Raw genomic sequence first — 15,791 nt, forward strand, 5'->3', positions numbered from 1 at the left:
TTCTCTTTCCCTTCAGCCCAGTCCAGGATGAACTTCTGCACAGAGACTGTTTTTCCAATGCCAGCGACTCCCTTTGTCAGCACAGTTCTGATGGGTTTGTCTTGTCCAGGTAAAGGTCTAAAGATGTGACTGCATTTGATCGGTGTGTCCTCTGTTTCTGCTCTCCTGGACTGTGTCTCAATCTGTCTCACCTCATGCTCATTATTGATCTCTCCACTTTCACTCTCTGTGATGTAGAGCTCTGTGTAGATCTCATTCAGGAGTGTTGGGTTTCCCTGCTTTGATATTCCCTCATACAAACACTCAAACTTCTTTCTCAGATTTGATCTCAGTGTGTTTAAGACTTCAGGTTTAGAGTCACTGGCTGTAAGATTAAAATACCAGATTATTACACAAGTTTAAGAAGTAAATATCCATAAATTACAAAATAGATCATTTTGTTTACTGTATTATGAGACACAGAACATCATTAGGTTTCTCAAATGTTGCAATTATTTAATCATGTGATTGAGTGATGTGTGATGTGCATTGCAGCACCTAAAATTAAACAACAACAAAAAAGTCCTCCATTTTACCTGAAACCAGGATTCATGCTTTCATTAAAGTTTTGTGGTCGAATCACAGTTTTGTTTTTAACTGGACTGGATAAAAGATTTGACCTTAAATCAGAATGAAGAGGGTAAAGAATCAGACACACTGATATTGATGTAATCGTGTCATTAACTGAGCAACAGACCGACAGATTTTACAGTGTGTGAATGTTTTAACAATACAATACATAGAGATTTGCACAAGAACACAATGGAAATCATTAACAGACTGAAACTTACAGGATCTGAACTCATTATACTGCTGTATATTAATAATGACTATAAGCATATATTTTATAGAAATAATATACCTGAGATCAGGCTGTGTGTTTTCACTCTTAAACTTTGTTGGCTCCTCCATAGACCAGTTACTCTTCAGAGACACACAGCTGGACTCTGGGTTTGAGCTCTTCTGCTGGACTGAACTGTAACAGAACAGATTCAGTTTACAGATTACTGTGTTCATTCTTTCATGTTAGAAAAAAAAGCCAAATCACCTTCAAAAATAAACAAAACTTCCATAGTTTTAACTTCAAAACAATTGACACTCACAGGGGGGAAAAAATACAAAGAAAAAAAAAATCATCTTCAGAAACAATACACAATGTGCCAAATCATCTCAAAAGTAGACAAATCTTTCATAGTTTTAAAATCAATCAACTACGGCTGGGCGATAAAACGATAACGATATGTATCGCGATAGACACGTGATCGATATCAATAAAAATGTGTTCAATAAAACGTTCGATATTTTTTATTCTTCGTCGGAAGAAAACAGAGGTTGCGAAAGCAAGTTTGGTTGCATTAACAAAGGCACTCGCTCTCTGGTAACCTAGCAACGTAGGGAGTGACACGCTAACAGCCAATCATGTAGCAGTATCAATTTTGGCTGCTGGATTCCTCTTCAGTAACCGACGGCTGATAAGCAGAAAATGAGTGCCGCAGCGAGCGAGGAAATTGTAAATAAAAGAGGAAAAGTGTTAATTGTGACTTTAGACTAGGGTGATCTGTTGCAGGACAGATGTGAGTTTGCGGGACAATGCGCGACACATGAGACAGATAAATTTACAACTATTACACTATGTAAATATTGATTTACATTTGTTGGCAAACTTGGCATATGCGCCGATTAATGTTTCTGCCGATGGGTGCCCACACTATAATGTTGCGCTTATGGCAACATTAAATCCTGGAGAGAAGACAATTCTAGATTCACGGCTGCACATGCAGGAGGACAAAAGTTTGAACGCGCAGATGTGATATCTGAGCGAGAGCGCGCGCGCGTCCAGTTTTGTGCAAGGGAATCCGCCTGTGAGTGGAGAGATTGCTCGCGCATTTGATGCGCTCTCGACATTTTTCAATATAATAACGCAATAGAACCAACCGAATTAAATGAAACAATGAAATGAAATGAAACGTGAGAAGAAAGTTGTGTCTGAATTTCGCAATTTTGTATTGGTTAAAACAAATGGACAATATCTCGTTTTTCCGTAGGTGCTCGACCATTTCCGTGGGTGGCGCTTTGACATCAGGATGGATGATTACATGCTTTAAATCATCGATTTAGGCAGCTTTGAGCAGCGATATGAAACACTGATATCGTGATACAGTTTTCAGCCATATCGCCCAGCCCTACAATCAACACTCTTGTTTTAAAAGAAACCCGGAAGACTTGTATGCCTTAATAGATTACCGTTGCCCCAAAAGATAAAGATATCATATACAATAGCTAAATATGTCTTAATTGTTATAAAATCTGTAAAAAAAAAAAAAAATGTTTGCACCAAAGTCAGCTCTGTTATCTTGATCCCACTGTGTTACAAAAATGTCATCTGTTCAGCCTTTTCAATTTGAGCCTGAGCACAAAATTAGTGAGGATGAAAACATTGAAGACGTTTAATTTAAATTAAATCAAAACGAAGACGATCGGAGGATTCAGGAGGCGAGAGTGGGGCAAAATGGATGGTGTCTCTGTGGCTGTTGTTTGCTGATGCTAACTGAGAGGGAGAGTGTTTGCTGTAAGGAGCTGCAATTTCTCACTGTAGCTGTTCAATCGAGATGTGTTATGAGCTGCTCTCATCAGTCTCCATGACAGGGAGAGAGCTGGCCTGCCGAATCAGAACCAGGTGACAAATAGGCATGCCAACCCTCACGTATAACTTTACATTTAAAATCATTTAGACCTAACTCTAGTTGTAAATTTAAACTTTTGTAATCCATCTGTGATATTTTGCATGAAATGGATATTTCATAACAGCTAAGGGTTCTTGTATAAAATGTGTCATGGGATAAGTTTTGTTTGTGTTTTTCTGACCAACATTAAAATTAAGGAAATGTCACCTAATAGTCTGTATTGCATTATTTTGTGTACGTTTTTGTCCACAACACTTTATCAAGTCTGTAGAAGACCTAAAGAGTATTTTTGTATTTATTCTGTGTTTGCCTTAGTCCGACTTGTGTTTCTGTAACACAACACCTCATTGAAGAATGCACGAGAAGGGTCTGGCTGCAGAACATGGGTGAGTGGAGCTCCACTCTCGAACAGGAAATATGTCACCTCCACTTGTTTTACTAACGTCGACATCGGCTGCGGCTGGATGTAACCGACGGCGAGATACCGCGTGCAGGCGGGGAGGAGCTGAAAACGGAGACGTAAGTCGGACCTTCTGCTTCCCGTAGTGACCCGCGCTGCGTTTGCATCGGTTCGCAACTTTATCACAGCTGGGAAATATCCATTCACAAAGCCAAATAGTATTCTAAACCTTCTTTTATAGCTTTTGAGGAGATGAAAAGTACATAAATTCCATTTATGATTCAAAAAATAAGAAGGCTGCTAAAACCATTCAGTTATGCTTTATTCAGTTATGCTTTATCTTTAATGTATTTATTTGAAATTCCCCCTGGCTCTGCTCTTGTCTTATCTGATATTTCTGTATTAATGACTCTATTTGTTGTGTTCTTATTCTTTGTATCGTTCAGATTTAATAAAGAAAAAAAAACAAAAACTTTATCAGCTGAAGTGAAATAAATGCAATATTTGACTAATACACTGATGTTTCAGAGACCTTTTCATTCAAAACTTTATGTACTGCTTACAGCATCTGTTTTTACAAGAATAAAGTTCAACATAAGCATGTATTATTTAAATGCCAATGTAGCGGGGTCTACGCTTTTTATCAGTTTTATTTTGATAAACATGACACAATATAACATCGCGACTACATGAAAAGAGCTTTAACTGTTATAAAAACAGATTTTTGAGCATTAGTGGAACTGAAGGCGTGACAATAAACACGAAACACACGTGATCGTTCGTTGTCATGCGGTGAATCCGGCCAATCATTAAACAGCTGTGTCGTCATCAGCGCTAGTGCAGCTCCTCTTGAGAAACTGCGCTGGCTAACTCAGGCGGCTGATCTCGAATCGCTCTCGCGGTACTTTAAAGCCATACGTCACAGTCACATGACTTCAGCGCTGTCTCAAGTCGGACAACATTTCTTACTGGCGTGCACTGCTTCAAGTCAGCCGCCGATCGGTCTTTGCGACGCTGCATCAAGTCGAACAAGCCTAACGTCTACACCTACCCAACTCTAAACCTACCCTTAAAATAAGCTCCAATAGTGGAGGTGACATATTTCCGAGCTCCACTCGCCCCCTCAGGCTGCAGCCATCCCCATTGGAATGCACTGCACACCTAAAATAATGGCACCCCCCATTGTCCAAAATATGTATAAAACAAAATGATTTTTAAAAAAAAAATGTAAATCTTTCATTGGTTTTCAAGTACATATTTCAGTAAAAGACATAATTTACGTTATATTAAGCCACACGAGTCTTGATACACGGGTTTCCATTTCCAACAAACTGCAGAAACTTCAGTGATGCTTTGGCAAGGCTTTCGCTTGATGTTATTTTTCCTACTAATATATTGTCAGTTTTGCTTGTCCTAAAATAAAGCAATTGACAGGCATACCTCTTGTTCTGACTATACTTGAAACTAGGGATGGGCGATATCTTATCATTTGCAATATACCGGTAAAATTTCACCCCACAATAAGAATTAGTCTTCCCCCGATAATAACAATAAAGCCTAGTTGATGATGCATTTCTGTGTGCAAAGCAGAAACTAATGTGCAAACGGCAAAAGAGGAAACTTTATGACTTTTTTATTTAACATTTCATGTTAGTATTAAAACAAACAAAAACTTATGTGATGTAATACAATATTTAACAGTGTTTGTTGAAAGTACCTGCATCCTGGAGAACAATCTCCATCTCTGGATCCTTGTGAATCAGCCCATGATGAAGCTGCAGGTGAATCTGATTAAAAAACCATCATAGTAACATATCTTGAGTGTGGGAGAAAAAGGATCATGTGACTGCGTTAACTCTCTGCAAGCTCAGTTACGTTTACTTACAGAAAGGAAATAATAAATATCCTTACCAAAAGAACCAGATGTGTAAATTCTTGACATTCGCATTTAAAGTTATTAAAGCATTTTCCCAAGAAGTCGAAACCAAAATTGACAAAATTGACAAAATTTACTTTACGGCGTATATAAGCCTGTATAGACACCACTGGTAACACTCACTATGGGGTTTTTCTGTTTTATCCCTGGTCTGATTAAAAATACTTTTAATTTCGCATTATCAAAAAACAACCGCCCGAAATGAAAAAGGAAAAAACTTCTGAAACGTATTATTCATTTACAATTACCCTTTCGAATAAACTTCATGTTTTAACTTTCATCGAAATACATGTACATACAAAATATGTATTTCTAGCAGCTTCTGTTTAGAGTAGCAGCAATAATTATTCCGGAATAAAACAGGAATAGTTTAACTTCAATTTTTAAATTACGCAGTATAAAATCAATACTATATTTCCCAAAATAACCGTAATCGAAAATGTTAAAACTTACTTGAAGTCTGAAGAGACTTTCTTTTCTTGTCCTTCACAATGTTCGCTTGTCACATGGTGCAAAGTCCAGTATCTGGAGGAAGATATATCTCACCTGTTTCTAAACTTCGTTAATGATTAATGGCGTGGATTGCTCAATATGACATCCTTCTTTTCCTTAAAACTACCATGACCACAGTTAGGGTATCTATTGTGGAGTTATCTGTGACGCGCGAACACATTCATAACTTCAGAGAGAAATGTGATTTCTACTACAGGATGTTCAAGTGTGTTTCTGCACTCGCTCTCTCTAGTCCTCCTCAGACGATGCTCGAGTAAATTAATCACTGGTTCGTCTGGTCAGGACAATGAAGATGCCCATAGATTTCTTTGAGGATTTATTATCTAGCTGTATGGGTATGATTTTTTAGATGCACACACACAATTAACACCACACTGAAATGAGTCAAAAACTCCCATGTACACACTCTACAGGTCCATAACAACAACTGACACGTGCAGCACTTTACCACACACTCCAGCATTCTCCGTAAAATTCCACAAGGGGGCGCAAACAGTCATTTGAACTTGTCAACTCTCAGTGAAACCCTTAATGATATAAATCTATTACCTGGAGTGTTGGTTTAATAAAGAGTCCCTCGTAAAAAGCTCAGTTCAGTTCTCTTCCATAGTGTCACAGCAGTCAAATCAGTAATATTGTTGAATATTATGTCCTTTGCTAAACACACCAGAGGCGACAGTGACAAGAACTCAAACTCCATCAGCTGACAGAATGGAGAATAAATTCAATTCAATTCAATTCACATTTATTTGTATAGCGCTTTTCATGATACATATCATTTCAAAGCAGCTTTACAGAGAATGCATGTCAACATTACAATTTAAAGAATGCAGTTAGCAAATAATGTAATAATTTAGGCAATTAATTTACAATCACTGTTAGCAGTTTAACTGAACGTAGAAGCAATGAGCTCCTGAAAAATGAATTACATTAACAATAATTTGGATATAGAAATTGTGCAATGTGTATGTTGATCCAGATGATTGCGTCTTCTGAAGTCCTCGCAGGAGTTGGCGCCGTCTCTTCATAGGTGTTGGTCATCTGAGGTCTTCTTAAGAGGCTGGATCCAAACTGAAGCTGAAGTCCTCTCTAGTCACCTAGAGAGGACTTCAGTTTTGCCTCGGGTGTCCCGAGGCAAAACAGAAAAGCAAATGGAGAATAATTAGCGTAGCTACTGTTCATAACATTAAGCAAAGATAGTCATGTGCAATTGATCTGATATGAGATGCATTATGTGAATGCTTGGCTAAAGAGATGCGTCTTTAATCTAGATTTAAACTGGGTGAGCGAGTCTGAGCCCCGAACCTTATCAGGAAGGCTATTCCAGAGTTTCGGAGCCCAATGTGAAAATGCTCTCCCTCCTTTAGTGGACTTAGCTATCCTAGGTACAACCAGAAGTCCAGAGTTTTGTGATCTTAAAGAGCGTGAAGGATTGTAGGGCGATAGAAGATCAGTTAAGTACACAGGAGCTAAACCATTTAGAGCCTTATAGGTCATTAGCAATACTTTATAATCGATACGGAACTTAATAGGTAACCAGTGTAGAGATGATAAAATTGGTGTTATATGATCATATTTTCTTGACCTGGTAAGAACTCTAGCAGCTGCATTTTGTACTAATTGTAGCTTATTTATTGAGGAAGTAGGACAACCAGCTAATAATGCATTACAGTAATCTAGTCGAGACGTCATGAAAGCATGAACTAACTTTTCTGCATCAGAAATAGATAACATATTCCGAATCTTAGCAATGTTTCTGAGGTGGAAGAAGGCTGTTTTTGTAACATATGAAATATGATTTTCAAAGGACAAGTTGCTGTCTAATATAACACCCAGGTCTTTAACTGTCGAGGATGGAGTAACAGTACATCCTTCTAAATGCAGATTGTAGTCTGCGAGATTCTGTGTACAGGTTTTTGGCCCAATAAGTAATACTTCAGTCTTATCTGAATTTAATAGAAGAAAATTACTAGTCATCCAAAGTTTTACTTCTTTAATACATTCTGTCAGATTGGATAATTTAGAGATTTCATCTGGTTGTGTTGAAATATATAACTGAGTATCATCGGCATAGCAGTGGAAACTAATTCCATGTTTTCTTATAATATTGCCGAGTGGTAGCATGTAGATTGAAAATAGCAGAGGGCCTAACACTGATCCTTGCGGCACTCCATAGTTTACTATCGTGATCTTAGATTTTTCCCCGTTTATATAAACAAAATTGTGTCGGTCTGATAGGTACGATCTAAACCACCGCAATGCCTGGCCCAGAATAAACCTGAGCAGTTCTCTTCTGGCTGAACGAATGAACATGGTGTGGTTTAGGGGCGTTTCCTCCGAGTAGGCAAGGGAGGCAGTGCCTCCTCAAAAAAAAAAAAAGGATGAGAAAATAATCCATATTACATATAAAACAACACAAATATTACAAATTATGACATTAAAAAGAGCAGGGACCTGCACAGGGGGTTGCTCAGGTTGCCCGGGCAACTGCCCATATGCCCTTCTCGACTCACGTTGCCCTTCCGAGGTGGAAAAAAATAAATAAAAAAATCATACAACGGATGCAGAATTTCACGTAGACCAAAACTGTAATGAGTGTGTTTGGCAAAACTAACGAGGCATAAAAAAACGATAAAATAAAAAACTAACTATAAAATAATAATTAAATGTCCTTAGTTTTCGTCTTTGTCAATGTCTTTCATAGAGCAAACGTTCAGTTGCATTTCATTTCCCTGCGTCTCTCACTCACGCGTTCTCTCTCACATACTCGCGCGCGCACAGCCCCTCCCCTCCGTGCACACCGCGCCTCCATGAGAACGAAGTGTTGGAAGCAAGTTCGCGAAAGGTTGGTATCTCGTGAAAACCTTTACACAATCACACATTAAAAAGTGGTATAAAAATATTTTTAATTCTGAATATAATTTTGTCAGTGTGTAAATGTCGACCCGAGAAGCGATTGCTACTTAAGAAAGTTAACTAGACGCAAGTTTGAGTTAAAATGCACTTGGGTTGTCGACGTCAAAACACTATTTAAGCTGTGATTCAAGTAAGGAATAATTGACGACGGGCCGTTGAATTATTAGAAAAATAATGCACACCTAAGGTGGTGCGGTGGGTTTTGTGGGGGGTAATTGAGAATGAATGGAGGAAAGTCACGTGAGAGGCAATGTCTCCATCGCGCTATGATTGGATGTAATTGGTTGTGATTGGATATGATTGGCTTGTGCTATAAATTCCGCCTCTTGTTGACGTGCACGCTCCGCGCGTCACTTTGACTGAACAAATGATGGCGTCAATCGGAAGACTAATTGAAAAGTAAGTAAACAGATCACCCAGTTAGATATCACTGCTTTATGTCACGTCAAAATCAAACTTGAAATGGACTGAAAGCATGATGACTGCGGTTTTTTTTTTTAGTGCAATCAGTTTGGTGAAATTAAAAATACAATTCGTGTTTGTGACAGACGGTGTTTATGGAGCATGACTGATGATCCAAAATATCCTAGGTTGACAAAAAGAAAAACCGCAACACACAAATTATATTGTTTATACACAAAATATATTGTTTAAATTATTATTGCCTTTAGTTATTATTTTGGAATGAATGTAGAAATGCTTAAAACACTAACTTGATGAGATTGACTTGGTTTTGATAAATAGAACATTACATTGTTAATATAAAATTACAAAATAGAATTGTATTTTGTTTATTTTTTTCTTTTTTGATGTAATGTAAAGTAATGTTCATTTAACAAGGAAGATGTGTCAACTTTAAGAGTAATGCACATGAATTTACATTGATTCATAAAAAGAAATGTGCCTCCTCATTTCAGAACACCACTGCACGCCACTGGTGTGGTTATGATTCAGGCTGCATCACGAGTCAGATTGTGGATCGATATCATTCAGAGTATTTCATTCAGCTCCTTCTGCTTGAAGATTGGGATTCATCACATCAGCATTTGGCAAAGGATTTGAGGATTTAAAGCTGGGACAAAAGGGGAATCTGTTAAACAGGCAGGGCTCAAAACCAGAAATCTTTCCAAAGAAAACATCATTCCAAGGGTGAAGAGAGAGAGAGTGTGGTCCGACAGGCAGTCAGTCAGTAAACGAAGCAGCAGACTGTAAACCTGAGGACAGTTCAGGACTGAGGTCAGGGGTGAGCGAGGGGCGGAGCCAAAGAGCAGTCTGTACCAATGCCAGCAGAGAAGAGCATTTTGCTGAATATATGAACTCTATTACATGTACATTATATTTCTACTTAACCTGTTAGTGATGTCTTAATTATTAAATGTTTGTTTGAATGAATCTGTCATGAGAATAAGTTACTACAGCCACCATTTAAATGTTTTTATTTCCACAATAAGTTGGTGTAGAAACATAACTTTATTATTAATGAATTATTTTATAATTAAATTATTTTAAAAATTAATTTAGATGCATCTCTAGTACATAGCTAGTACATTGATATATCTGCACTAGACCAGCAGGGACACTCCAGACACAAATAAAACACTGTTCACTAGATTTGTGAATTACCTTGTCTATTTGTGTAAAATAAAGAAAGGTGTGATTTTTATTTTCTTTCAAAACACACAAGACCACATTAAATCAGAAACCACTAAAAATAGACTTATATTTCATATGTCATGTGAGGGATAATCCATGGCTAGCTGTGCCTTAAACAATTTTAATGCACAACGAGGAGACAAAGAACCACTCGACGCGATTTAGTCTCAGAAGAAGAAGCTCAAGCCAACATAATGAAGACAGATTTCTCCCTTGAAGTTCGACAGTTGACGGAATGAATTAATGAAATATTAATAAAGTGTCTGTAATGTATTAGTGAAATATTAATAAAGTGTCTGTAATGTATTAATGAAATATTAATAAAGTGTCTGTAATGTATTAATGAAATATTAATAAAGTGTCTGTAATGTAGTAATGTGTTCAGGTAAAAAAACAACAACTGAAAACTGTCATTTTTTTGTTCTTGAAAGATAAAAGATTTTTATTAATTACAGAAACGAATAGTTGAAGGGCTGATCACAGTGTTTAGAAGAGTCAGCGGGTCACGACTTTTGGTTGAATCAGTACAAATGGATCAGCAGGGGGCGCTATTCTCAAAGGAAAATACAGGGAGGAAATTGTTCACAATGAGATTAATAACAAGGGAAGGAGGCTAATACTCATACTAGAGGACTCACATAAGCAATATATTATATCACAGTATTTATGATACTAATCTCAAACCTACAAATCTGCTGTTACTTCATAAATTAGAAGAACAAACTACAGACCTGTCAACTAAATGAATGAATGAATGGCAAAATTATATTTGATGGTGATTTTAATTTGGTCCCACATAATAACTTAGATAGATGTCCTTAATGTTCAACCTTAATGTTATGAAGCGACGAGAATACTTTTTATGCTGAACAAAGTAGTTATTTTTGATTTGTTTTTGCACACAAAAGTATACTCGTCTCTTCATAACATTGAAGGGTTCATAACACACACAGTTTCTGCCAATCTCATGTTAGTTGAGTTCCTATAGAGTAGTACTGCATCCTTCATATCTCTGAAGAGTTTTTTATCAGATTTATAAAGACAGATACGCTGTACTGATTCTTTCTGAAAACAGCTGAGCTCCTGGAGGCGAAGCTAAAGAGTGACGAGCACATGCAGCTTTTGCCTAGAGATCGTCTGCTATCAACGGTCAGCTAAACAAATGTATTTAAACACACAATACACCATCGCATTATTCCTGGATAACATTTGATTCACTATATGTTTGTGTTGTTTACATTATGATGCAGCTTTACTGACCACCTGTTTGTTTGACTCATGACCGGGATCATTATCGCTGGGACCGCTCCATCAAAACATTTCAGTTTCAAGCGATTTTAAAGTAAATCCAGCGTCGAACTGGACCTTGTTTATGAAACCATAAGCATTGATCCTGAGGACTCGAGCAGCCACGGAAAACGAGATATTCTCCATTCATTTTAACCAATAAAAAATTGATTGCAACTTTCAGACACAACTTTATCCTTATTTTGATAGTTAATTTGAGGCAGTTTCTATGGTTATTTTAAAGACAAATATCTCGAGCGCATCAATGTAATGCGTGAACACAAATCTCTCAGCTGTTCCCTTAACGCTGGTTCTTCAGGAGGCAAGGTTATCTTTCCCTCTCAACCAAAAACACACTTCTTTGGTGACATTGTTGATTTCGTGGTCTAAAAACAAAGTAACAAATCTTTCTCGAGCAAGTCCTGTGCAGTGCTGCAGATTAATGAAGCATGTTGATGGGCGTGCTCTTTCTCTCTCGCTCTGGTTGGTGTGTGTGCGCTCTTTCAGGAGAAGTGCCCAACTGCCCATACAAGCAATTCTGCCCTTTATGACATCATATAGGGCCATACTCGAAAAAAACTTTCAGAAACTTATACGAACCCTGAAGGAGTGTATTTGGCACTGAAATACTCCATCATACGTCATGAGAATCCAACTCTTTAACAGTGTAAATAAGTCAGAATGCATGAAATAGCATTAGACATCCCCTTTAAGGTCGAATCACTGCAGTCACGTTGACTATTTTAACAATGTCTTTAGTACCTTTCTGGACCTTGAATGACAGTAATTACATTGCTTTCTATGAGGGTAAAAAAAACCTTGCATTTCATCAAAAATATCTTAATTTGTGTTCTGAAGATGAACAAAAGTCTTACGGGTGTGAAACGACACGAGGGTGAGTAATTAATAACAAATTCAAACCCTTTAATAAATTACGCATAAATTACACTTTCACAGATGATTGACCAACAACTTTGTATTCTAGCTCTGAAATACAGTACTCCTTAATGGAGTCCTTTTTTAGAAAAATTGGATAATAAACCCTAACCTCAGTATTGTATAACAAACAATTCAAGTATCAATTAAAATTGTTCACATAATATATCCTGTGAAAGACACATCAGAGCATTTTCATCTGGATATGGATTACAAATGCTCTTTTTGTAATTGTGAAAGAGAGTCTATTGTGCATTTATTTTTTCAGTGTCCCTGTTCATCTTTCTTTTGGTATGAAATGTCACAAATGAATTGCAACCTAGTCTTACATGTCATCTGTTTTACTTCATTCAAATCAATATAACTTTTCCAAAAGAACAATATATATTATCAATATATATATTTGTCTCACTGCACATGGTTCAAATCTGAGAATTTTAAGATGAATTCAATCTCAGTCTGTTTCACAGGATTTTGTCTTCATTTTTTTCATCATAAACATAACTTCTGCTTTTATATCGTTTGACATGTATGAAAATGTATATAAACATCTAGTCATGATCAAATTATTTCAAGACTTAAAGGTGTCTGTTTTCTCTCATGTTTACAACTTAATTGTCTCTCTCTGGTCTCTCTTTAATCTGTTGCTCATACAGTTTCTTTCACAGATTTACATTCACTCTTCTATATCTATCGCTCCAGTCCAGACTCATCACTACACTAGTGACTGATCTCCACCTGTCAAACTAACATGGAGCGTTTATTGAATTCCAGTATTTTATTATTGATGGACTTTGATGATGGATCCTCCCTCTCTCTGTGCTCAACAGACGCGGATCATTTGGGACCAGGTGACTCCCATGATCACTCGTCGTTCCTGATTGGTGACCAAGTGAAAGAGGATACAGTATCTTTGTTAGTCTGATTTTCCTCAAGCGTTTGCAGGTCTAAAGTAAAGGAAGCTGTCGGGAGGTGGAGCTGTTTTCTTTGCTCTTTCACTGCCGCCTCATCAGGTCTGTCAGAGGATCGTTGAAATCTAAATGAATCTTAATTTATAACAGTGAAGTCACTGTATCTTCAGTCTGTTGATTCTGTTGACTGTGAGTCTCTGTAGTGGATCCTTATTCACCATCAGATGATCATGAGGAGATCTGTGTGTGTGTTTGTGTGTGTGTGTGTGATACATTATCTGCTTCAGCCAATCGTAGCACAGAGTACAAGTTTAGCGAACATCTCTTCACTTTAATACAAGTTACAGTAAAACAAAGCCTTAGGACATGTTGAAAAATACAGTATAACTTACAATCATGTTCAGTGGTTATAAAGAGTCTACACACCTCTGTTAAAACAGTTTGGTTCTGTGATGTTGAAAAGAAACAAACATTTTCCAAGGCATTAGATACTATAAAACACAGTGACAACAATCATCAACAAGTGGAGAAAGTATGACACAACAGTGACAATGTCAAGAACATTTTACTTCCAAAACTGATGATTGTTGTCACTGTGTTCAATGGTATATCTAATGCCCTGGAAATGTTTTGTAGCTCCTCACCTGAAACCTTTTCTTCTTTGTGGCCCACAGCTAGCGTGTAACCAAGAAGATTTATTTGGAGTTAATCAGAGTCTCTTCAGGTGAATTCAGGCATGTGCTATTACACATGAACTTGATGATTAGTTCATTCTGAAGGTCATTTTTTCAGTGGCATTGCATAGGCTGTAATTTCACATTAAAGGTGCAAAAGTTCTGATTTTATTTATCTTTCTTTCTTTTTAACATCAAAGAACCAAACTGTTTTAACAGAGGTGTGTAGAGTTTTTATAACCACTGTACATGATTGTAATTTATACTGTATTTTTAAACATGTCCTCTGATGTACATTCAGGATTTGTTTTGCTGTAACTTATAAAGTGAAGAAATGTTTGCTAAACTTGTACTCTGTGCTGCGATTGGCCTAAGCAGATAATGTGATATTACTTGAGATTTTTTGAGCTCAAGATTTCATTACATTTTGAGAAAATTGTTACATTATGAGCATTTTATAACAATAATAATATTATACTTATTACATTATGTGCAGTTATTACATTATGAGTTTCTACAAACCCAAACCTCAGATTATTACATAGAGGTCTGGTCCGAATCAGGGTATCTTCTGTTCATTAATTTTTTGATTTAATATTGAAATCAGAAAAATGAGAAAATGGCACGGTCCGTGTAACGCTTCACAATTCAATTTTTCAGACCATACAATGCAAATGCAAAAATGAAAAATTGAAACCAGGTGTTCATTTTTCTTGTTTTTCATTTACTTCTTTAATAGATACTTTTGTTATATTATGACTTTAGAAACAACCATTTGAATAAATGAAATCTAACTGATTTTCTATTTTTCCATTTTTTTTTGTCTTGTAATTTGCGCCGTGGGCTGTACCATTAGCACGGGGGTGTGGCCGCAGACTACTATTTCATTGATGTAAAGAGATTCTTTACAGTTCTGCTGTATTTACACTGCATGTGTAACAGAACGGGACTCAGGCAGGGATCCATTTGCAGTGCTTTATTAAATAAGAGCTTGGTCGTACAGGCAGGGTCAAACAGGAACAAACAGGAACAGCAATGGACAGGCAGAATCGTGGTCAGGATACAGGCAATGGTCAGGACAGGCAGATATCACTCACAGGTCAGAATACAATAAACAGTCCAAAGGCAAGCGGCAGAGAATCGTAAACGGTAAATCGACAGGATCAGTAACTGGCAGACAATATAGTAACACTCAGAATTGCAACACAGGTTAACAAGACTTCACAATGAGGTGGTGAGTGTGTGAGTCTTAAATAGTCCAGATAATGAGCTTCAGCTGTATGTGGCAATTGGTGATTGGTGTTGAATGTGTGCATGTGACTGGCAGGGAGGATTATAGGAATTGGAGTCCAGGAACTGACAGGAATCATGACAGCATGCATGTTGAGGAGTAGTTTAAACATGCATGTCTGTGAACATGCATGCAGTAAACCTCAATGAGATGATAGTAGTCCGCGGCCACACCCCCGTGCTAATGGTACAGCCTACAGCGCAAATTACAAGACAAAAAATGGCAAAATAGAAAATCGGTTAGATTTCATTTATTCAAATGATTGTTTCTAAAGTCATAATTTAGCAAAAGTAAAATTGAAAAAAGGGGGAAAAATGGCAAATATCCATTGATGATGTAACCGAAAAACAAGAAAAATGAATGTCTGGTTTTATTTTTTTATTTATGCATTGTATAAGATACCCTGATTCTTACGGTCCGTGTACTTTTGCGTCCATTAGTTTTTCCTTTTTTAAACCAGAAATGAAATATGGAAAATGTCTTTTATTTTAACACTGATGAATAGAATTAGTAGATACAAACTAATTTTCTTTATGCAAGATTATTATTTT

The 15,791-nt window shown here is 37.0% G+C and overlaps 1 protein-coding gene and 1 long non-coding RNA gene across 4 annotated transcripts in view; both read right to left on the minus strand.

Annotated features, from left to right (window-relative positions):
* The window catches only part of LOC125271014 (protein NLRC3-like), a 224,362-nt gene that overhangs the window by 43,974 nt on the left and 164,597 nt on the right, over nucleotides 1-15,791 (minus strand). The gene's annotated exons all lie outside the window — the stretch shown is intronic.
* LOC125271072 lies at nucleotides 583-4,888 on the minus strand. The gene is made up of 3 exons (XR_007185523.1): nucleotides 4,841-4,888; nucleotides 902-1,015; nucleotides 583-659 (listed from the first exon to the last, which is right to left on the minus strand). It is a non-coding gene; the product is annotated as an uncharacterized LOC125271072 (long non-coding RNA).

This window comes from Megalobrama amblycephala, linkage group LG7 (assembly GCF_018812025.1).
Source record: "Megalobrama amblycephala isolate DHTTF-2021 linkage group LG7, ASM1881202v1, whole genome shotgun sequence".
In the NCBI taxonomy this organism is placed as follows: Eukaryota; Metazoa; Chordata; class Actinopteri; order Cypriniformes; family Xenocyprididae; genus Megalobrama; species Megalobrama amblycephala.